Source organism: Astatotilapia calliptera, chromosome 22, assembly GCF_964374335.1.
Source record: "Astatotilapia calliptera chromosome 22, fAstCal68.1, whole genome shotgun sequence".
In the NCBI taxonomy this organism is placed as follows: domain Eukaryota; kingdom Metazoa; phylum Chordata; class Actinopteri; order Cichliformes; family Cichlidae; genus Astatotilapia; species Astatotilapia calliptera.
The window spans coordinates 37,526,984-37,551,602 of NC_137442.1; the positions used below are offsets into that span (position 1 = coordinate 37,526,984).

At 42.7% G+C, this 24,619-nt stretch overlaps 1 pseudogene across 1 annotated transcript in view; it reads right to left on the bottom strand.

Annotated features, from left to right (window-relative positions):
• The window catches only part of LOC113008509 (rab3 GTPase-activating protein catalytic subunit-like), a 28,885-nt pseudogene extending 6,740 nt beyond the window's left edge, over positions 1–22,145 (bottom strand). Inside the window, exons 1-14 of the transcript XR_013904471.1 lie at positions 22,106–22,145; positions 19,995–20,065; positions 19,099–19,166; positions 18,267–18,340; positions 17,339–17,427; positions 16,989–17,161; positions 11,028–11,082; positions 10,399–10,727; positions 9,172–9,202; positions 8,642–8,869; positions 7,807–7,897; positions 4,601–4,704; positions 3,656–3,771; positions 3,262–3,364 (exon numbers count right to left, since the gene is read on the bottom strand). The product of XR_013904471.1 is annotated as a rab3 GTPase-activating protein catalytic subunit-like (transcript). The remainder of the gene's footprint in view (positions 1–3,261; positions 3,365–3,655; positions 3,772–4,600; positions 4,705–7,806; positions 7,898–8,641; positions 8,870–9,171; positions 9,203–10,398; positions 10,728–11,027; positions 11,083–16,988; positions 17,162–17,338; positions 17,428–18,266; positions 18,341–19,098; positions 19,167–19,994; positions 20,066–22,105) is intronic.
• Between the last annotated feature and the right edge of the window lie 2,474 nt (positions 22,146–24,619).

The window sequence follows — 24,619 nt, forward strand, 5'->3', positions numbered from 1 at the left end:
AACAGCGAGGCCGCGTTATAGCGAGGGACCGCGGTAATTTTGAAGGTACGTCACAACATACCCTTCGTAAATACTCATGCATAGAGACCCTTACCACGGTTTGTTGACATGCTGTGTAGGTGTGTACTTGACTAGCAGGGAAACCTTTGACTATTGTTCACCTGTAGTTTGAATGCTGAACATCTGCCTGTTTAAATCATAAGAACTGTCACTATACATGTAAATTAATCAGAATGGTTTTTTTTGTATGTAATTTGTATAGTATTTTTTTCTCTCTTATTTCTTTTCTAAATGTACTTGTATATTGTTCACATGTTGAAATAAATTACCAATCAATCAATCAATACAGAGATGTGCTTCTGATTCTGTAATGCAGTTCTGCTTGTGTTGAGTGATGTAAACCACCAATCGATCTGCACGCTTCAAACCTCAAAACTGATCATTTGATTTTTTTATGACACAGCAGTGGTGAGTGTTCCCACCTTCTGCTCTTTGTAACTTAACGCCATCTTTCTGTTTTCATATTTTGGACATGATTTTGGAGTCCATCTTTGCAGCAGCAATTGACCGCAAAGTAAAGCTACCGGAAATGTACAACCCTGCATCTGATCTTAAAACAGGAAGTTAGCATTTTCTCGTGCACAGGGTCTATTGCAGACTAATTAAGGTTGCTGATCCAACCCTAACTATGTGCTTTATCAAAGAGGAAAGTTTTGTCTGTCACCTGAATCCAAACTGGAAGCTGGTTCCACAGAAGAGGGGCCTGAAAACTGAAGGCTCTGCCTCCCATTGTACTTTTAAATACTCTAGGAACAACAAGTAGGCCTGCAGAGCGAGAGCGAAGTGCTCTAATAGGGTGATATGGTACTACAAGGTCATTAAGATAAGATGGGGCCTGATTATTTAAGACCTTGTATGTGAGGAGCAGGATTTTGGATTCATGTTCCAGTTGATGCATCAGAGTCAATCTGGGATCCAGTGTGGAGCACATGGACACTTTTAAGGCTTAAAGAACAAACCGATGATTCGATTAGATACTCGGCTCCATCTCTGGAGTCACGGCCACCAAAGCTTTGTTTCTGCTAACACTGTAAACATATACAAATGCACATTAATAGTTGTTACTGCAGAAAGAGAAAAAGAAGCGTCAAAGACAGGAAGGAGATCTGCTCCACTGTGGAGAGAGCTGCACAACTTTGTTCCTGCAGAATTGTCACACAGTCAAACTGATAATTCTTCATTTTTCATTGATAGTTAAACAGACTGGTTCTTATAGCTCTGAACTAGAGATGGCACGATACCACTTTTTTATGTCCGATACCGATATCATAAATTTGGATATCTGCCGATACCGATATGAATCCGATATAGTGTTTTTTAATCAACAAAACTGTTTTTTAAATATCTTGCTGCATTTTGTATAAGTTCATACTCAAGTTTAAAACAACAACTACACTAAAGCTATTCTGTTACACCTGTATGCAAAAAAAAATATTTCATAGTACAGCAATACTGATCAATCTAATAAACTTAAACCTACACCATCCTCCCTATTCTGGTATTTTAAAGAGTACTTAGCATAAATATTAAGCAACCTAACTAATAGGGTTCCAACTCCCAGCAACAACAAAAATAAATAAATAAAAAATAGGGAACCACCCCTCACGCTCCACCTCATGATGCTTAATCGCCGTAATCAACCTTAATTTGATGCAGTGTGAAAAAAATGCACAGAAATCAATTATTTTTCAAGAAATATTAAATAGATTCAACATCTTTCTTCAACAAAATTGCAGACTGCACAGATGGTACCTTCCCAAAGTAAAAAGTACTATAGCTTACTAGGGTATATATATATTAGACTTAACAGTCACTATATACAATAATGGACTTCTATTCATTTTGCATCAAATTAAAACTTTGGCTGTCAGATAATTATTTATTAAAAGCTCGACATTTTAAATGAGAATAAGAAAGAAAAGTATGTCTTTGTGCCCCCTTTTCCCAGTTAATGCCCTATCGGCCCCCCTGGCTAAACTTTGCTAGATCCGCCCCTGCACAGTTACCAGCCGTCAGCTACGTAGAAAAAGATCCTCGAGTAGAAAGTAAGATTAAATACATTCTAACAATAGCTGATCAAGCTTAAACGTGCTGCTGTTGTTCAGCCGCTGGTTTCCTCTTTCTGGTGCAAAGTGGGCCAAAAGCAAACAAGAGACACGGACTCGCGACAGAAAAGCCGATCAGCTGATCGTTAAGCAGTTTCATGATTGAAGTAGCAGCAAGAAGAGGCAGTCGCTCGTTAAGCTTAACGCAGGAATGCTTTACAAACATTCAGAGATGGACTTACACACTTGCTTTACTTCTCTCGGGATAACTTTGTCGGAGATGAAATGCCGGGTTGCTAGCGAAGCTCCAAATGCTATCCAGACCACCGACAGGTCCCGCATGCCACAGCCGCTCTATCACGTGATGCATACTGCTCCGACGTGCTAACCTGAGGTGAGTTACGGTGTGTTGCAAGTTTTGTGAGGTGCTTTCGTGATATTTAATGGATCGGATTACATTTTTTATTTTTCTCCGATATCCGATCCAGTAATTTAGGTCAGTATCGGACCGATACCGATACGTAATATCGGATCGGTCCATCTCTACTCTGAACGTGCTTCACAGCACAGCAGCAGCAATTGTGTGTTTCAGGAAGAAACAACGTTACAATAGAGCAGACTCTCCTGACACTGACAGAAAACACCGCATCTTTACATCAGTGCTGACCACGTCCTTCCAGTTTCATCTACATGAAGTATATACACTCAACAAAAATATAAACACAACACCTTTGTTACTGCTCCCATTCCCCATGGGATGGACGTAGAGACCTAAAATTCATTCCAGATACACAATATAACCATCCCTCCCAAACAGTGGTCACAAATCAGTCCAAATGTGTGGTAGTGGGCACATCTGCTATATTGAGATAATCCATCCCACCTCACAGGTGTGCCACATCAGGATGCTGATCTGACATCATGAGTAGTGCACAGGTGTGCCTCAGACTGCCCACAACAAAATAAAACAGCGCTGACTTCATGTCTTGTTCTAGGACCGGGACACCGACCTATTCTTGATGCTGATATTGAATAAGTGGTTGACTGGTGTGTGTGTGTACCTCTAAAGATGTCTCTATAGATGACAAATACATGACTGTATACATGAAACTGACAGCAAGACGTGGGAAGGACACGGAGGCAGAGTGAGAGTTACCCTCTGAGCACTGATGAAGAGTCCGTGGATTATACTGCCAGCCAGGCCCTGGCCTGCTCCTGTCACTACCACCTCTGGTTCCTCCAGCAGGGAGCTCACAAACCTAGAGACAACACACAATGTGGAAAATGTTACAATATTCCCACAAAACAAAACACTTAAATAAGAACATGTAAAACCTGAAGACACCAAAACTATAAAATAAGACCACCAACATGAGCGAGAAAGAAACGTGTGAACTGACTGTGATCCTTCAGACGCCGTCTTTGTGAAACAGATTCATCGTGACAACCTGTTACTGACTAACTATCTATAGTGACGGTGAAGACGGCTACATGTTACCAACAGCACAAACAAAGCTGTCAGTGAGCGCAGCTCAAACTCTGCGACTCACTTCTTCAGTTCATCAGCAGCCTCTCCGCTGTCGTCCTCAGGAACGGAGAACTTGGCCTTGAGCGAGCGAGCTTGAGTGATGACTGTCTCCATGCTCAGCAGCTGGTTAATGAAATCCTGCACACAGGACAAGAACAACTGTCTGCTCAATCCTGACAGCATGAGACCCCAAGACTGTCACATTTATACACATACGTGGTTTTTCCTACGTGGAACGTTATAGGCTGAGTCTCGGGGTGTAAAAGGCGTGTTTGGAGTCACAGTGGATACATGGCATACTTAAATGTACTTTGAGAAAGCCAAGAATGCTTTTACACAACAAGACTGTCCAGTCAAGCCGAACTAACATGGTGGGGTTTAGCTGTGCAGCTGTACAGTGTTATTCAAAGAAAAGGGGCTGTATGGATACTGAGTGCTAGTGAGAAGAACATTTTTATATGTGAAGAAGTGATGATTGTTCTCAGACTTTAGGACAGTATTAAAGCATATGTTTAATGCACCTAACGTGTGATCAAACTCAATAATAACAATCTCAGTCTCTGTTTTCGATCACTGATAAACACATCCGATATCAGCAGAGTATAAAAGCTTTGAGCCCAGGTGGGAACAGCCGAAGGAATTACCTAGGTTTAGAAAAAAGTTAGCCATCACTGAGGAAGCACTGGAGTTTGTTACTCCAGCTCCCACTACAATCCCACTGCACCACACCCCTGTTTTCATGGTTCAACCATCAATGGCCATAATAATTATCAGCCAAGTTCTCAGCCATGGTGCACACTGTCCAGTCTACGTACACCTCATGTACAGCACATACTCAACTACAACAAAAACACAGTTAACAATCAATCAATAATTTATTTAAAAACAAAACTTTTTTGGGTGAATCTAATGATACTTTCTTTTAAACTGAATCATTTGTGGAAAGTCCGGTCGAGTTTTCACTGACCTCTAACTTCTTGTAGTCCTGGTTGGGGGACTGCAGGAGCTTGCTCGCTTGAACTGTAGCTTGCTGAATGGTTTTTTGCACTGATGGAATATCTTCAGCAGACTCTGAAAGAGAAGAAATGACAGTGTTTCCAGAGTGACAGAAAGCTGTGATTAAAAGAAAGACCTGCCACGTTTGTAACCTCAATTACTGTTAACATGAGAAAAAGCCTAAAATTGAGTAAACCTGCAAACTATTATCTTACTAATACAGATCCTTTTGAAATAAACAAAACCTTCACAACATTTTATAATAATCTTTACAGAGATTAAAACATATCCACAAAGTCTTGATGGATTATTATTGGAGTTAATTAATCCAGCTATTTCAGAGGATCACAGAACACATCTGCAAATAGAAACTAAGCCTTTTGTCCAGGAATATACCCACATGTGCTTTGGCACAAGGAAAAACTCCCTTTAAACAGGAAGAAGCCTTCAGCAGAGCCAGGCTCAGGGAGGGGCGGGGCCATCTACAATAACCGAGTACAATAACCTCAGTTTGATCTGAATTAAGAAGCAGAAAGTTAGCGGCCATCCAGGTCTTTATGTCTTTAAGACATTCCTGCAGTTTAACTCATTGGTGTGTGTTATCTGGCTTCATGGACAGATAGAGCTGGGTGTCATCAGCATAGCAGTGTAAATGTATGCTATGTCTTCTAATGATGCTGCCTAAGGGAAGCATGTATAATGTAAACAGAATTGGTCCTAGCACTGAACCCTGTGGAACTCCATAACTAACCTCAGTGTGTGAAGAGGACTCTCCATTTACATGCACAAACTGGAGTCTATTAGATAGATATGATCCAAACCTTCACACATTCACGTGTTATCAGCACGGAGCGTCTCTGTCAACCTCTGGAAGTAAAACTTTTAGTAAGTGTCATAAGATCAAAATACATTTTTTAAAGAAGTGAAACGAGGACATTATTGTTGCTATGTTTTGTATTTTGTAGTCCAGACTTAATCAGAATTAATTTGCATACAACCTGGATATGCACCAAAGCATTTCTGACCTGCTGAAACATTCTGGGATATTACAGAATAAATGAAAACTAGCTTTCTGGTTTAATTAGAGAAAAGGTCTGAGTATCACAGCAGGACGTTAGCTGATTGAGGTTTCTCCAAAGTACTAGAAAACTCTCCTCAGTGATGTCCTTACTAGTCCTTACCATTGGCTGTCTCTAGACTCAGAACTGGTCTTAGCAGTATACCGTCAACTTAGAGACGATCCAGAAACTAAGACCTGTTATAATTATACGTGAACTCTCATTAGCTAAATTAATGGTTGCACTGCAGGTAATGGTAAATGGTAAATGGCCTGTATTTATATAGCGCTTTTACTAGTCCCTAAGGACCCCAAAGCGCTTTACATATCCAGTCATCCACCCATTCACACACACATTCACACACTGGTGATGGCAAGCTACATTGTAGCCACAGCCACCCTGGGGCGCACTGACAGAGGCGAGGCTGCCGGACACTGGCGCCACCGGGCCCTCTGACCACCACCAGTAGGCAACGGGTGAAGTGTCTTGCCCAAGGACACAACGACCGAGACTGTCCAAGCCGGGGCTCGAACCGGCAACCTTCCGATTACAAGGCGAACTCCCAACTCTTGAGCCACGATCGCCCGGTGTCAGGGAACAACAGCAACACGACTGAAAGATCTTTAGCTTCTTCTAAAAACCAAATCAAATTATGCCCTGCTCCAGATGTGACAGTCTGAAGACGAAATCTAGACTTTTCTGTATCCTGGAATAATTATCAATTTATTGTGTGTAGAATAAAATAAAGAGTGGGTTTTATCTGATTTCTGATCATTACTGGAGAAAACTTGACTGAAAGAAATTCATGTTGGGGAAACTTTCCAGGCTCCTTTCACAGTGAGGGTTGGGTAGCTAGTTAGAGTAAACAAACTAAATCACATTTACCTGCATTTTAACACCAGGGTCATGTTCTACCCATCATGCCTACGCAGCCCTGAAAACATCACGTGTCCATCTCTGATACTTATAAGAGCTCAAAACTGGCCCAAACCCTGATGGAGTCCAAGGGCCTGCAGTGCAGAACACATCTTGAGCCCAAATCTTGGGGGGCTCAGGATTTGGGCTTTTTCTGCAGCTCATGGGCTGCATTCACTGAACCGACCACAAACTCATCTGTGCACCAAAGTACACAGTGAGACGTCCTTTACCCTCACATCACTGGACACTTCCAGGTTCTGGGTTCCATTCACTCTATACCAGTGGTGCCCAAATCTTTTTGCATCACAGCTGTGATACAGAACGGCTGTGTGGGCGGAGCCTGTTTCGCTTCAGTGCCGAAAAAAAGGGGTTGTATTTTGATGTAATGACTGTGTCGATGCAATCAGTCATTACATCACTCAGCTCAGGACTGAGCTGTGTAGACGCCAGCGTGTATCATACAGTGCATCCACTTGCAGCCCTCCTCGTTTCCCAGCCGTCGCGCCCCCGTCTGCACATCCCCACACAGTCCTCACGTTTCACAGTCAGTGATTGTAAAGAGTTCCTCTGCAGTGGCTCTGCCAGGAGCCTGTCTGCAGAGAAGTCATTCCTTTGTCCACCTGCAGAGGAAAGCAGCTACCATGCACCTTATCATTAAGCACTCGATAGGCAACTTTACAGGAGCAGAGCACAGACGCAGTTTTAGCAGAGACACTGTTGAGCACGACGGTTTAGAAGTGTGTGTCTGAAAAAGCCCTCTGACTTGTCTTTGTGCTCTGGATGTTTGGCGTCTTAGCTTGTTAAGCTTTAAACTGTCACAAACTTGCACTTTAAGACAGACACGCTGCGGCCTCTCCTCATCACCCACCGCTGCGCAGGTATGCTTCATCTTATCTTCTTTGGCTTGGAAACATATTTGGTGATGCTTCATCCTCTGCTTTGTGTTTGTGTGCGAGCCCCGTCAAAAGGCTGTGCATTATGCTGGCAGCGTCCAAGATTTCTACTTTTTTATTCATGCAGCTTCTGTTTTTTTTTCTCCATTAACATCTCAGGTTGCATTTCATTTTCTTAGTACTTATTTTAATATCTTTAGTTTTTTGTATTTCGGTCTTACTGTAATTTACCTGCTGTGGGCTTAGAGTTATTTTCCCTGATTTTATTTCATATAAACGTGTTTTTCAACCAAACGGTGAGGACTTACCTTCTTCCTTCAGAATAGTTGCATGAAGTATACAGGGCAGGAGGTGACGGGCCAGGTCTGCAGGTTTCTGCATCGCCATGTAGTGCAGAACCTAAAGACAAACCCCCAAAAAGTTTAGTTTGCCTGGCTTCTGTTTTCCTTTTGCTCTTTCAGATCAACAGAATATTTTTGCACAGCCAACAGGCTGCCTCTGAAGAAGACTCCAGATAAACGGTGACCTTTCTCTATGATGGTTATTCACAGAGGGACCAGTCATACCCAGATCTTTAAATCTGTCATAAGACTATCAGTGAGCATTATTTTTAACTTTCTCTTTTTGGATAAACAATGTCTTTAAAAGACAGGCAACATTTTCAGTGACGGTGCAAACTGGAGCTCCGAGCTCTGCTTTCATATGTGCAGGAAGAACATGCAAACGCTTGGCAGGGACCTGCCCGGGTCCAAATCCAGGACCCTCTTTGGGTGAGGAAACAACTAACCCCAGTTACTGTTTGTCCCTTTCCCATAAAGCCGACCGGATCATTAATAGAAGCTGGTTTAAAGTTGTTCTTCATTTAACACCATCACACCACAGAAAGCTGCTGTGTGTCAGTTAAACATCGTGTGTGACAGCATCAGATCCTTTTTCATCAACATGTGAAAATGCTTCAACATGTCTGTGAGCACAGATCTGTGTTAAACTGACTTCTTCAACATACATGAGCCAAAACGGTCCCATGGCAGAAGCTGATCCTGAAAATCAGCAGAAACATTCATGAAAACACTTTGTGATCCACTTAGTAAACACGTTTGGCTTAAAACACGCATGTGGCAAAACGAACGACCTGCTTCAGACCTTCTCGGCCTCCTTGGTGTCATCAAAAAGTCTTTTTTGGCGTCGTGCAGGTGTGACCCTGGCAGTCTCCCAAGCCTCCACCCACATGTTGCCTGGGATCTTCATCCTGGGACTGAGTGTCCCCATCACCATTGTGTTGACCTTCTCATCAACCACTTCCTCTTCTACGTAATCCCGAGGTGAATACCAGCGCACAAAATCCTCCAGGACACAGCCGGGGTTGGCTGCCTGTGGACAGAGACACAAACTCGTACTTTAAATGAAGTAATGTGTAAATATATTCACTGACACCTCATACTGGCACTGACGACTCGAGCAGGGCCCACTCACGACACCACTGCATTCATGGACCCAAGCACACCAGGCTGTCACTGAACATAAAATGTCATTTAGGCATCAAAACGATTTCCTTCTGTTCAGGACTGGAAGTAAATACGTGTGATCTGGCAACAAAAATGTTTTACTTTTTTGTGTAAGAGTAAATCTGAAAATCTATGAATAACAAATCAATTGTATTTTAGTATTAAAACCAGTTCAGACTGAATAAAGAGCTCGTCCACACTGGATCAGAAACAGAGACATGGTGGGAATAACCAACACTGTAGATTCAGGGCAGCTGCAGCATGACTTACACTGTGTGCTGGTCATTATCACTGCATTACTGCCTCAGATCTGCAGGTCTCTGCAAAGACAAGGTTCAAATAACCTCTGAAGATGATTTATAAAACTGCAATGAGCTGTTTGAAAACTGACGACCACGTGATCGTCTGGTGATCAGAGGTTTCTGCACTCACGTAGCTTCTCCCAGCATGACTGCATCCATCATGCCACACGTGTCAGTGACAGAGTCACAGCTTTCCACAGCGTAGGCTGATCAACAGTCCTCTTATTCCACACTAGTTTACTTGTAAAAGCCTACATGACATTTATTATTAATTCATTAATATCCCATTCATTAACTGCACAGAGAAGACGGTTCCTGAAAATGAAACCTGATGCACAGATATCAGACTCAGTCAGCTTCAGCTGAGGTTAATGACATTTCTGTGAACCACTTATATGAGATCTGCTTTCATGGTTTTGTCACACAAAGGCCACCTCTGTACTGTTACAACCGCTTTCTTTTAGTTCTAATTATTAACTGCAGGTCTTTGAACATGGAGCGAGTGGGGTTGGGTTAACTCTGACTCTAAACTGCCCACAGGTGTGAATGAGAGCATAAATCAGAGGTGTCCAACTCCAGGCCTCGAGGGCCGGTGTCCTGCAGGTTTTAGATGCGTCCTTGATCCAACACAGCTGATTTAAATGGCTAAATGACCTCCTCAACGTGTCTTGGGTTAGGGCTATCCTTTGTTGCTAGTTAGCCTGACCTGTATCCCCAATGTTAAGTTTGTACATTGTATCTATGGTCGATTAGGTCATCTCAGTTGCAGGCAACCAACAAATAAAGCTTATCCTTATCGTGGAAGTTCTCCAGAGGCTGAACTAACCATCTGATTCAGGTGTGTTGACACAGGGTGAGATCTGCAGGACGCCGGCCCTCGAGGCCTGGAGTTGCCCACCCCTGGGTTAAATGTTTGTCTGTCTCTCTGTGTTCGCCCTGCAACTGGCGACCTGTCCAGGGTGAACCCCGCCTCTCGCCCTATGGTATGGGATAGGCTCCACCCCGTGTGACCCCGACTATTATTTTCAACATGCTGTATTTGGAATAAATAACAGCATATGATGTGTTTGCACAGTGAGGCAGTGACTCTGACCTGTGAACATAGAGAGGCTCTGCAGAGTTGAGCAGAGTCATGTTGTTGTAGGGGTGCAGCCTGCCCTCAGCTCTGCCCTCAGCTTGTGTCGCCTCAGTCTCGCCCTGGTCACTCAGGCACTCGAAGAATTCCTCCTCGCTGTCACTCCACGAGTCCCAGGATTTTCCTTGAGACATCTCTCTTGTTGAACTGGAAGCACTGGTTGCACACTCTGGTCCTTGGCGGCTCTTCTGGCAGGCACCTGAGACCCTGTGTTCCTTTTCTTTCCCCTCGGGTACCTTGTGAGATTCATCTCTGGCCTTCTTCCTTTCGATACAACAATTCAGCATCTGTCCAGGAACAAAAACTCTTTTCACACATGGAAACATAACACTGCTACTTGTGTTCAACAGACAACACGACATAAACAGGTGTTTGGGAGTTTGAAGATGCTGTATCACACTGAGCATCAGCTCTCAGAATTCATTTTTCTCTTTATCACCTAAACATCATTCCAATTATCAAAGTTAACACAACACTTTTGATAAACCACTGGAATTAAAGTTGCAAGTCTACAAATGTGCATGATGTTGTTTTTTGTCTTTTAAATCGTTCGATTAGTCCTTGCACTTTGTGCACTGTGTGGCTACCTGGAACTTCTGATGCAAAAGACAACAGCGAAGATCAGGAGCTCCACCTGCCAGCCTGCAGATTAGGAAGCACAGAGATGGATATGAGTGAACACCAGTGTGTTAACAGAGAAACAAATACTGCTTAAACAATTTCAAGCAAAGTTTTAGTTAGAGCACGGCACAAACACTGCAGGGGCTTTTGTGCCTGGTATTATGTACTTGGATTTTTACATTTTGGTCATTTGTCTGTTATTAGAGACGGACGGAGATCCAACATGACTGACAACAAGACCAAAGCCTGATTCTAAAGTGTCGGCTCAGCTGGACAAAGTACAGACATCCAGCATTTGACTTTATTTATATGGCACAGGATAAGAACCACAGAGTGCTTCACAATAATATGAAACAGCACAAATCTAGTTCAAAGCCAGGCTAAATAAATGAGTCTCAAGCTGCTGTTTATAAAAATAAATGCAATCAAAGCAACATAATGATGGAGGCAAAGCACTCCACAGCCTGGGGGCCCCCACTCTGACAGATCCATCTCCTCTGGTCTCAAAATGTGTTTCTGTCTTCTGTCTGTGTCCAAGTCAACAGTCTAACGAGGTCCCACAAATGTCTGCAAATAGGTTCTGCTCTTCCACGAAGTCCTTTGAGATCCTGACTGAAATCGGCTGGTGTCAATATCTGCTGAGTGTTGGCCACGAATAAAGCAGCAATAACAGAGTTCAACGAGAACAACAACTTTTCATTATCACTTATTCTTCACTCTCTCCACAGCTGATGGACCAACAGCAGCACACAGAGGACAGTGGTACCAGATACTTTGTATGCAGTCACCATCTGACAGAGGAGCTCCAGGGCTGAAAATATATCCTCAACCTCAGGTTCAACTAACGAACTGACCCAGTCACAGACTTCCAGGGAGGCTTTGGAGTATCATTCCCAAGTTCAAGCTCAGCCCCTAGTCCCACTTCTTAGAAAGGGAAACCGCTACTGTAGTCTGCTTATCCCGAGGTGGGAAACCAGGACAGTCCAACAACATCCACAGACTCAGTGGGACTCGCACCTCCAGCCCAGGAGTCCTGCCACCAAAGAGTCATGTAACTCGTCACAGACCTCGTCAATTAATATCAAATCAAATATCAGCTGGTTCAGTCCCAACTGATGGTCTCATTATTCAGGTTTCACACAAGAAACGTCTCATGACGGGTAAAAACAACGAGCTCTCTCAAGACTTTTGCAAAACATGCTGGTGGCAGTGGTCACAGTAGAACTACTGAAGGTTCCAGCGCACTTTTGGTAAAGTGGAAAGAATATTATTTCACCATAAATGGGCCACGACCAGGTGCTTCCCACAAGATTTCACACAGACCAGTGAAAAGAATTATCAGAAGAGTCAAGGCCCAGTTATGAAGAGCCACAGAAAGGCCTGGAATCAGCAGGTACGACTGCTTCAAAGAAAACAATATGTGCGCAAGAGCCACAGAAAAAAAGAGAAGCGTGAAGTGTGTTTAAAGTTTGCTGAACAAGTCTGTGAAACGCTGGCAGAATATTATCATCTGCATTCATAAAGTATCCACAGGCGTCTTTGCCTGCTCTCCTGTACACTCATGAGTTCACACCTACCTGCCCCTCTAACACCATCGTTACATTTGCTGATGATGCGACAATCATCAGTGGAGAAGACGGCGAACAGGCAGGAGGTTAAAAACCTGACAGGCTGCTGCAATGAACAGAAGCGTCTGCTCAGTGCCATCAAAACTAAGGAGATGTGACCTCAGCAGAGGGAAACACGTTCCTCTCCACATCAAGCAGACTGTGTTCAGCGAGTGTCCTCGTTCCTGGGGACTCACGTAGCTGAGGACCTCTCATGGTCCAAAGTCAAAGACTCCACCTCAGGATGCTGAGGAGGAGGAACCACCATCTGGAGAAGAAAGTCTTGGTGGCTTTTTTACCACAGCACCATAGTGTGTCCCCACCTACTGCTAACAGCTTGGTATGCTAACTGCTCGGTGGGTCATTAAGACAGCACAGAAGAATAGTGCCTGTCCCTTTCCTTCCCTGGAGGACATGGTCAGCACTCGCTGTCTCAGGAGAGCCAATCAAATCTCATCTCATCCTGGACAGCACCTGTTCAAGAAACAGGACAGCCAGGCTAAGAAAACAGCTTTTCCCCTGGACCATCGATCACTGAACACTAAGCTCAGTGAACGGACCGAGTGAGCCTCCCTCCTACCTGAGACAGTCCTGTGTAACATTCAGTATAATGTTCACTAATGCTGCCAAATGTAAGCTTACATCTAATACAAAACACCAGCATAACACGGGACAATTACACCCTCCCTCCATGGCTGCTGCCATCCAACCAGTGCAATACTCCTCTGGTTAAATGGTAAATGGACTGGTTCTTATATAGCGCTTTTCTACTCTTCTGAGCACTCAAAGTGCTTTACACAACTTGTGCATTCACCCATTCACACAAGCACATTTTTCTAGGTGCTTTCTAAGTAACATTCTCTCTCTCACACACACACACGCGCACACTCCGATGAACGCATCGGAGAGCAATTTGGGGTTAGTATCTTGCCCAAGGATATTTGGCATGCAGACTGGGGGAAGCCAGGAATTGAACCACCAACCTTCCGATCAGTAGACGACCCGCTCTACCGCCTGAGCTGCAGCCACCCTATTTTATTGCTATTTTATTCAGTTTGACGAATGAATGATGAGTGTAAGCAGGTAAGAATGTATGTAAGCTCTGCTCCAGTGTAATGCATAGGTACAACAATACGCTTTAACTTTATAGTTTGGTCACTTAATTCAATTCAATAAAACTTTATTGATCCTGAAGGCTGACCCCAATGGAAATTGGGTTAAGGCTGCCGACCTTTGCCAGCGCCATCTTACCCTTCTGACCATACATACATGACACAAACATCACATGGGGAAGACAGGTCAGAGAGGCATAACAATGGAAAATGCACCACATGAGGAAAGATAAGGAGAAAAAAATAACTCCCCCCAGACTGAGCTCCAACAGGGAGATCAGTTTGAGAACAGAAAAAAAACACCTCTGCACATGAAAAAACTCTTAATACACGAAAGAAACACATGACAAGCAACAGGGATGGGTAAAGGGTGAGAGACAGCCAGTGTAGACAGTACATCCAGGCCTGCGTGCGCTGGTCTCCTTGATCCACCGTCAGCATCGGAGGGGAATAAGCGTCGAAGGCGTTTGGAGGGGGGAGGAGTGTACATCTGCATGTGTATATATGTCTGTGTAAGCGTGTGCGTGTCCAGAGTTCAGCTGAGACAGTGTCCTCCTCCCTGCCAGGCTAAGTAAACAGTCTTCCAGCCAACCCAGGTGGCCTTGCATGGAGTGGGAAGAACAGTCTAAACACAGTCGTTATCAGGGAGTTATTGTTCGGCTCCAGCCTTGAGCCCACGGCTGGGGCCGAAGGGGTATCCGCATAAGTGATGGAGGTTTTTTTACTTTAGTGCGAACAGCTCATATGAATTTCAAAGCTGTTCTAACACTCCGACACTGGTCTCTCAATCTCCCGTTGGAGAGCCGTGAGCTTCTCCATGATGTTATCAAACTTGCGCTCCGTGATGTTGTCATTCTTGTGCTCAGAGAGCCGATTCTGAGAACTCAAAGATACGACGTCGTAGTCTCACTCCAAGCGCTTTATTTGTTACGCCATTTTTCTCCACACCAACAACAACCCTTCGCGGGCAACAGTACTCTCGCAATATCCGTACATACCTGCCACAATTTGAAAACATATCGTCCGATCCTTTGGACAGATGTCTTAGTGATGGAAGGGGGTTTGAACAGAGAATTTCATTATTTTATAATTCAATACAGGAGATGAATATACCTTCAACTACTTCAATCAAAGAGGAGTGGGAAAAAGATTTTGGGACTCTCCTATCAGAAGATTTCTGGCAGGAGGCCTTACACAACATAAATACGCCTTTTATTAATTCCCGTCACTGTTTAATTCAGTACAAAATTATACACAGACTACACTATTCAAGGGAAAAACTTCACAAAATGTATCCAGAGTGTTCCCCCCTCTGTGAAAAATGCAAGATATACTATGGAAATCTGTTACATTGTTTTGCACTATGTCCAAGGCTTCAGGGTTTTTGGTATGATATTTTTACTTATATGTCTAATATTTTTAAAAGTAAGATTGAACCAAATCCGACAGTAATCATTTTTGGGATTTCCAACGAAACACAAAATTTACAACACTCTCAAAAAAGGTTTATGGCATATGCTTTGATTATTGCAAAGAAATTGATCCTGCAGCTTTGGAAAGGCAATGAGACTCCTGTATTAAAAATGTGGCTTACTGAACTTATAAACACTCTTCACCTTGAAAAAATAAGATATAGTATGAATGACAATGTAAAAGATTTTGAATTAATCTGGCACCCTTTACTTATATACCTTGGGAAAATATAAAACTTTGTTTACTTGTTTCTCTTCCCTTTTGTCAACAGCCGGGGTATTGGGACCCCTTATGGGTGACTGCGGGTTTTTTTTTTTTTGTTTTTTTTTTTTGTTTTGTTTTGTTGTTGTTGGTGTTGTTTAATTATTTGCCTTGTTAGTTTAGAGAAAAAAAGGAGCATAAGCTATGTTATGTCAATTTGTAAAAACTACAATCATGATACTTGCTCTCAATAAATATATTTGAAACAGTACTCTCGCAGTATAACAGAAAATAACAAGTTAACAACGACCGCTGTGAGCTTCTCCAAGATGTGATCCAATTTGCACTCAGAAGTCTTATTCTGAGTATTCACAGCAGCCGTAAGCCTCTCCAAGATCTTATCCGTGCTGCACTCAATGAGCTCATTTTGAGAAACTCACGCCTCTTCCCATCGTTTGAATCCCAGCGGGCAGCCTTGTGGGGGTTTGAACAGCCGGTTCCGCTTTCTTAATTCTTCGATAAGTCAGAACCAAGCCAGCTCCGATCAGCCAGAACCCTGTTACCATGGTTCCGAACAGGTAGATCTCTTCAGCACTCAGGCTCACCCAAGCCCAGACTTCTCGTTGAGAAAGGGGTGTCAATTGCATTCAGGGACCAGTTGATCAAATCCATAATTCCTCTTTTAGGTTTTAGAGAACAGACTGTGAGAGAGTGTTCCAGGGAAAAGTAATACAAAAAACACGAGACTAGACAAGGACACAAGAGGCTAAGCAGGGAAGCTAAGGGAGAGGAGAAAAGTGCGACTGCCTTTGTTAAGAGCAAAACTCTTTGAATGCTGTAAACACACCGTGTTTGGGTGGCTGCATCCCAAAAACACCACAGCAACACTGAAGTCTGGAGGTGGGAGCATTATGATTTTGATGTTCCCAAAAAAATGTGTGATTGCTTAGAAAAGTTATGCATAAAAACTTTATAACAAGCTGCAAAAGGGACTGAGCCATTAAATCTAACTCCAGGAAGGATGAATGGAGACATTGTTGATTAAAATCTGCTGCCATCTACCAGGATGATGAAGATGAAACAAGGATGGATGTTTCAGCAAGACCATGATCACAAACACAGCCAATGGAAACTGTTGGTTTCAGAGGAATCAAGTAAAGCTGCTGGAACGGCCCAGCCAATCACCTGAGCTGAATCTGTGGGAAGGATCCACGGAGCATTCGGGATTTATAGACTGTTTGTGTGGTGAGTGGGTCAAAGTCATGAGCAATGATGGGACTGGTTTCTCCATACAGAAGCTGCCATGAACTGTCATCACCAACATTTGTATAAAGTAATAAATAAATGTCTGTGTGTTTAATGTCCCTGTGTTACCGACATCTGGTGATAATTTCACATCAAAGCACCTTTAGAAATATATTTGCTTAGAGAACTGCTGACGTGTTCAATACTTATTTTACCTGCTATAAAATGAAAATGTTAATATGTGTGACATCTTTAAAATCAAAGCAGCACGAGCCTGTGAGGTACCCACCCACAAATAAGATGGTTATTTTCCCACCGCTAACGCAACTCAAGGACAAACTCCTGCCAGAGGTGTCCAACAGCCCGCAGCCCACCGTAGTAATAGTTGACCAGACACACACACAGAGCCAGACGGTAGGTCAGACTGTCACTGGGGGCTGACTTCAGCTGGTGGAAAAGCTTCTACAACGAGGGAAAAGACCAGCATGAAATCAAACAGCAGGACACCAAATTTAATACATTCTAATAAAAATCCTGACAAAGTACTGACAGCACTGAGCCCGTCTTCACTCTGAAACTTATATTGGACCTGACCTGAGTGTAACCTTGAGTGTGCGAGTGGTGAAGAGGCAAACATACATAATCAGAGGTTTTCTCTTGCTCCGATGTCCCACTGGAGTTGGACAGCTGAGTGTTATTCTTACAGTCAGACTTCTCCACAGCAGCATCTGGAAACAGAGACACAAACACAAATAAATAAGTCTGTCATTTAGAAACTCTGTTGTTTTATAGATGTTAGAAGAATTAAACAAGTGGAGCTCACGTAGTCATCACTTCATGATAAAACACAGGATGCTGATCGCTCAGTGGCAAAAGCAGGATGTGACCAGAAGTAGACAATAAAAATAAGAACGCTGCCTGATATCCTGTTTAAGATGACACTCTTGTGCTTTACTGAGCTGCTGTCAGATGGGATCAATATCTGTGGCCAGCACTCTAAGACATAAATGCAATTACGGCTGTAGTTTTAAGATTCAAGGCTGTCTTAGCTCGAGCTGCTGAGTGTGACGGGCTCAACAGTAACCAGGAAGGAAAAACTGTTTGTGAAAAGAAGCAGAGGAGCCACATCAGTACGAGTCAAACTACCAGACGGAGGAAGTAGGAGGCCCACACAGAGAACAATGAGGAAAAAAAGACACTTTATTTGTCCTTGATTATGTTCTTTCTATCGGTAGCTTGATTACATCCATCTTATCTGCTGCGTATCATTTGGTGCATGAATTTTAGCCTCTTGGCTTAGAAATAGTTTCCTCTGTGCTGTTCGGACAAAAAACAAAGCCATAAAAAGTCTTCACACATCACACAACAATGTGTATGTTTGTAATGGATCCAAGTGTATTAGCAACCGGAAAAATACAACATTAAGGTCAGTGCACTTAATGCACTGACCTTAATGTAGTATGTAGCGGTGTGTTTGAAATCTGTACTGACTAGTAAAACCTCTGTGGTCAGCCCCAAAGCATCATGGTCTCCGTTCCTGAGTGTCCCACTGATCAGTTTAACTTACCCAGTAAACACTGAGGATTTTCAGCCGTCCTGACTCGAACTGACCAGTGAGGAGCTTGAAGAGGGTCGAGGTCACTGTTGGGTGATAAACAGAGTAAACAGTAGAGGAGAGTTTCTGATACACTTTTAGTTAAAGGGTTTTTATAAGTAATGAGTCATGTTTGATTACATGTGACGTAGTCCTTCACCAGTAATCAAGATAATTACACATGTAAGCATTTCCTTATGTCACACTCAGTTTGTCCCTTCATGCACAAGCTTGTTAGACCTGTGCCAGCTCTGTTTGGGCCTTACAATCAAACCCATGTACGTTTACCCTTTTAATAAACTGCTCCACCCATTTCCTACTTTACGAGTGAAATATGAAGCAATGCAGTGTGTACACGGATGCAACACTCAGTGCTCAGCGCAGCGTTTTGTGTGCTATAGTGCAAGTGAACAGCTCACTCCCATCAAAGCTTTTCCATTGGATCGTTAACACAAACACCAAATGTCAGGAGGACATGCGCCTCAAACTGGAGTTGTCTTTCTAGCCCGGGTACTGTGTTATCCTTGTCTGTATACAGAGCTTCTTATTAATAATCAGCTCTGCACAGGAGCAGAAGCAGAGTCCAGCCTGTTGCTCTTACAGTATAATACTCATAATAAAAGTACAGTAACCGTGGTTAGTCACTGAGCAGCCCGGTGCGTTTCTCTTGATTTCTTTAGTCAGGGTAAATTCATTCACCTGCACGGGTTAGCTAAACGAACTTTACAAAACAAGTTTCCCCGACAGCCGAGTGCTCACCTAAGGACCTAAGTTACGGATTAGCTTACACACACATTTAACTTACCGAAAAGAATACGGTGGGGCCTCAGGTCCTCCTGTCTGGTAGTCCAATTTACTGAAGAACACCTCAGGCTGTCACTTTGAAATAGCCGGTAATGTAAACGCTGGACCTCTCAGCATCTGCCATTCCCGAACAGACACATGCAAGTTTGTCCGTGACTGCAGCCGCGCTGTACATTTATTTCAGTTTCAATATTTTTTTCAGTTTCAATATTTTTTTCGGTTTCATTTCAAGGTGGCATCGTTCTGATCCCATACACACACAAATCCTGATTTACAAGTACAAAATATTTATGACCACAATTTGAGCCCATATACTCTCTCTACCACAGCTGCCTTTGAACTTGCCTGGCCAGGTCTGAGTCCAGCTTTGCTACTCCTGCCAGGTCACATGACACAGGGGTGTGCTCTGATGTCAGCAGGCAGGTCAGTGGAGCCCTCTGGTGGTGGATATACGGCAGTGAAACAGGAGGAGGCCTGAGAACAGACAGCAGGCTTAACTAGCAGGACAAAGTAGCATGTAGTACTTGAAGGAGTCATCACAGCCAATCAGCTCTCAGGAAAATGGAACATCACATACATTTGCTCTTCTTTGATTTTCATCAATGTATTTCCTTTGATAGATTTTCCGTCAACACTTCTGCTTGATTAGAAGCTCATAGGCAGTTCCTGTCACTCTACAATAAAACAATGTAAAGGCTGCGCTCTCTGCCCTCCCTAATTTGACATATTTTGTTGTTTTGTGTGTGTGTTTGTCTGTGTGAAGTTTTGATGTGTGTGTGAAAAACACAATTTTGAAAACACTGGAAAAAGACCTCAAGACATGTTTTCCTTTACTTTCTATGAAACAACAATTCCCACCAAGGCTTTTCAGTGTGAAATTTAGTGTATAGAAAATACCTGTGCCAGGTTGTCTCCATCTAGTGGTGAACATGGCCTCACCACTACACCACCATCAGGTGAGCTTTTCACTGTGCACAGTGACACAAAAGTCATTTAACAATTTTAAAAAAAGCAATGTTACAGATTCAGTAAGAACTGAAGTTTATCATAATCCTTCAAGTTTCATTCAGTAACAGCAGCTTTTTATTATTGGCTATATTTTAGAGTCACATTTATATGAAATGTCAAACAATCACAGAGTGACACTGAACTAAACAATCAATGCCATGTGAGTTGTTCTTGTTTGTTCTTTATCTCAGATTTATTGTAAGCAGCGGGAGTAGAAGCTAAAGAAAAATAGTAAAGATATGAATGAATCTCTGCTCTTACAGCTTTTATTGTGCCATAATGTCTGCTTTGAAACTGTCCTCTTGCTCGTCTCTTGGATGCTCACCTCTTCTTCACCTGTTCCTTTCACCAAACTGCTGCACTCTCGTTCTCTGCTCTCGCCTCCTCTTCTGATTATAATTAGATGCAGTCAGCATGTGCCAAACAAACTCCCCCCAAATCGATCATGTTTGATATGATGATGACGTTTTTAACATCTTATTTATGCACTTGTTGGGTGGGAAAGAGTAAACAAAGATGGGGCATAGAAGCAGAACTGAGTCCTACGTGTGGCGGGACAGTAACTGTGTGTGTATATGTAAGCATTTAAACACTGCAGAGAGTCAAATTAACAGTAACACTATTTTGTCTAAGTCCGCCATTGTAGAAATTCATTTCACCGAAACAATAACATGGCGCACAATGTGACAATAAACGTATAAAACACAAATTCTTACCTAGCAGGAGAATAAATAATCAGTATTTTAAGGCTACTGCATGTATAGATGTCACTGCTTGCTCACATAAGCTAGCTCTGAGACCCGCCAGAGTTTACGCCACAGTTGACTGTCGCGAAAGAGTCGTAAATCACCGGCATTGTAAAACTTAAAATGATTCCAGGGCATGTTATAAAACACCCAATAGATGTACTGGATATTAAACGGTATCAAACGACTAAATGAACACAGGGTTACAATTACATGCTCACGTCGTCACATCGAGAGTTTATTCATTAATCATCAGAGTTCAACAATGTTACATCCAGTTGAAAACAGCTTCACTAACGCCAGCAAAACAGGCTAACAGTATATAAGAGCACAGAAACAGCCGTGCTTATCGACAGCTCGACATATCCTCAACAACTCACCTCAGTATGTGTAACCCGTTCATGTGTTACGCCTGTTGTTCTTGCGTTGTGTTCTGGCGTGAAAGTAAGAGGCAGGAGACAGTACTGGGTCTTTGGCTCTTTACTGCACATCTGCAACACAGAAACATGTGTCTGATCTGTGTGTGTCACGCGACTGCCAGTACACCTCTCCTCCGGCCATGCTGAAAGCAGCTGTGTCTGCAGCTTCATTAACACTACAATAATATAATGAATCAAATACAACAAATTGTTTTAAAACATTAACTTAAGCTCTCAAAAACAAAAAGCACAAAATAAATAATATGTCACTGAAAAAACATCAAAAACAACTTATAAGAACAATAAACAAAATAATTCAAAAACAAATAAACAGTCAGATAAATACAATTCAATAACCAGGACCCAATATTCTGGTACTTATAGTTCAAACATTATACTTCAGTACAATTATATTAATAACCGCCATCTAACAGGCAGTACAACACTGTACTTATAAAAACAATGACTGAAAGACAGCATCTCCAAAACATAAGAACATCTCCATACCTGCAACACAGAAATATGTGTCTGATCTGTGTGTGTCACGCGACTGCCAGTACACCTCTCCTGACGAAGGAAAAAAGAGTGCATGCTGTTAAAAAAAGACTGCCGCGAGTAGCCGCTAGCAATCAGGCTAACTTAGCATGCTAGCATTTTAGCTGCGTTCTCGGCTAAAACTCATAAGCGTATATTAGTGAACTCCGCCCTCCACAAAACTTATCCCGAATGAGTCTCTTAATGACAAACAAAAACGCGGCGGTTTGGCTGTATTCACATTGCAGCTTGGGATCTGAACAAACTTTAATTAGCTGAGAGCGACGTGGCAGTGACTTACCTCCGGCCATGCTGAAAGGAGCTGTGACCGGGGCACACATGCACGCGCCTACGTCACCACGCAGCGCACACACACATGAACGCACTATACACATATGCAGCATATTTATTTTACTTGGTTTTAGAATTGGAGTATTTACATATTGATATGAAATATTTTGCTGCTGAACAGCAGAGCTCCAAAGCGTCCCCCTGTAACCATGGTTACGCAGATGCTTTCCGACTGTCACGTCACCGAGGAGAACCTGTTTCAAATGTATACCTGGATCAACCTGCAATCAGTTTGAAAAGTTTTCTGCTGAGATCCGCAGCTCGACTTCCTGGCACCCCGGGATAAGATGAGTTGCTGTGTTTTTCACGGAGAAAAAATAACGTCAGTGTTAGATGAAAAAAAAAAAGATGCAAGCAGAAGAGGACAGCAGATTGAGAAGAGATTTATTCAAACGGTAAGGAGCTTCTAACAAGTGATATCTGATAAGCTTAAAACTTAAATCTTAAATCTAATGTCCAGATTCATGCTAAACTTTTCTGATTACTCCGTGTATCTGCACCGTTAGACTTTTCATCGCCACTTTACGGTAACATACTGGCGTCACTGCTGCCAGCGTCATATCGTGACGCCGTGTTACGGTAGCTTACCTTTCTGCAGGATGATACCGTTTTTTGCTGGTGTGGTATAATACTCTTGGACAAATTATGGTAACGCACCGTAGCCTTTTTTACGGTATCTCACTGGCGACAGTTATGTCAGTGAGATACCGTTATGTCGTTATGTCGTAAATTACGTCAACAAAGTAACATCATACTGTGATTAATAAATTGGTATACTACCGTTTATTCACGGTATGTCACTGTAAGCCCGCTGCAAGGTAATGAACTGCAATATATTAACCAGTAACTTACCGTTGGTACGCATCATCAGTACCAAAAATATTCATCTCTGCTAGAGGACACCGTGTCCTAACAGGCGGTCATTTACTCTTTTAAAAGGTCGTAATTTACCGTAATTTCAGTTAACAGTAACATACTGTAAGAGACTGGAGGGTTCCAAAAAAGTTGGATGGATGGATAGACACACACACACACACACACACACACACACACACACACACACACACACACAAAATATAATTCATGTGCTTTACACCACTTTATTTCAATTCTGATTCTTCCCTGCTGAAATACACATTTCAAAAATCAAAAACTGAAAAGAACTGAAAACATATTTTCATTGAGGAAGCACTTGTTTTTACTAAACCATGTAATCCATTATTTTCTCAGATGGTTGTACAAACAATAACAATATTATGTCATATCCATATCATGGCAGACAACACATGCTCAAGTGTTGGGTTTCCTTACTTATATTTTGTAGGGTCTCAAACCTACAATGTGAAGTGCCTTGGCATTCATTTTGTTGGCACCATACAAACAAACTGAATTGTAATGGATATAATATCAAGCCCCACACGTCTGCCTTTATATACACTTTGTCCAAAATACTGGCTCACACCACCAAATCATTGCACAAAACAGGGTCCACAAGGACATGGATGAGCGTGTGTGGTGTGAAGGAACTTGACTGACCTGCACTGAACCCTGATCTTGCTTTGTGGACTGAGTTCATTGATTTGTAGGGTGAGCCAATACATGTGACAATTAAAGTGTAAGTAGCTGAAATAATTTTTAACAAACGGGTAAAAGAAGGTTAGCACTGTTGCCACACAGCAAGAAGGTCCTGAGTTCAATTCCACCATCAGGTCTTTCTGTGTGGAGTTTGCATGTTCTCCCCGTGTTTGCGTGGGTTCTCTCCGGGTACTCCGGCTTCCTCCCACCGTCCAAAGACATGCAGCTTGTGGGGATAGGTTAATTGGATAATACAAATTGCCACTAGGTGTGAATGTGCGAGTGAATGTGAGTGTGAATGGTTGTCTGTCCCTGTGTGTTGGCCCTGCGACAGACTGGCGACCTGTCCAGGGTGTACCCCGCCTTTCGCCCTATGACAGCTGGGATAGGCTCCAGCGCCCCCCGCGACCCTGAAAAAGGATAAGCGGAAGCGAATGGATGGATGGATGGATGGGTAAAAGAAGGAAAAAAAATCAAAACTGTTGCACTCAAAAAAACCTATTGGACAGAGACAGCGTCTTGCAAGATGGCGAGAGAGCTTGTCTTCATTGTTGCTCGTCTTGTGTAAATGTCCAGAAAGCATGGGCCATGGATCATCTGTGGAGACATGGGTAACAACACATTGGTCACTTAAATTATACAAGAAATTTACTAATTTCCCTAATTTGAAGTTCTCCACTCAAATTCAGTAAGCCACTGGAGGAAAGTTGTGACATGAGGGTTAATGTGAAATTTGATATTGTTACTTTGCTGGATTCACTGAGACACATGTCCAACAACCTTGGTTTATAAAGGAAATTACAGAAATTTGAGCTAACAAAACAGAGACTGGATACCTGTGTCCACAAAAAGCTCCTGTGCCAAACAGAAATTTTAATATGGTCTAATC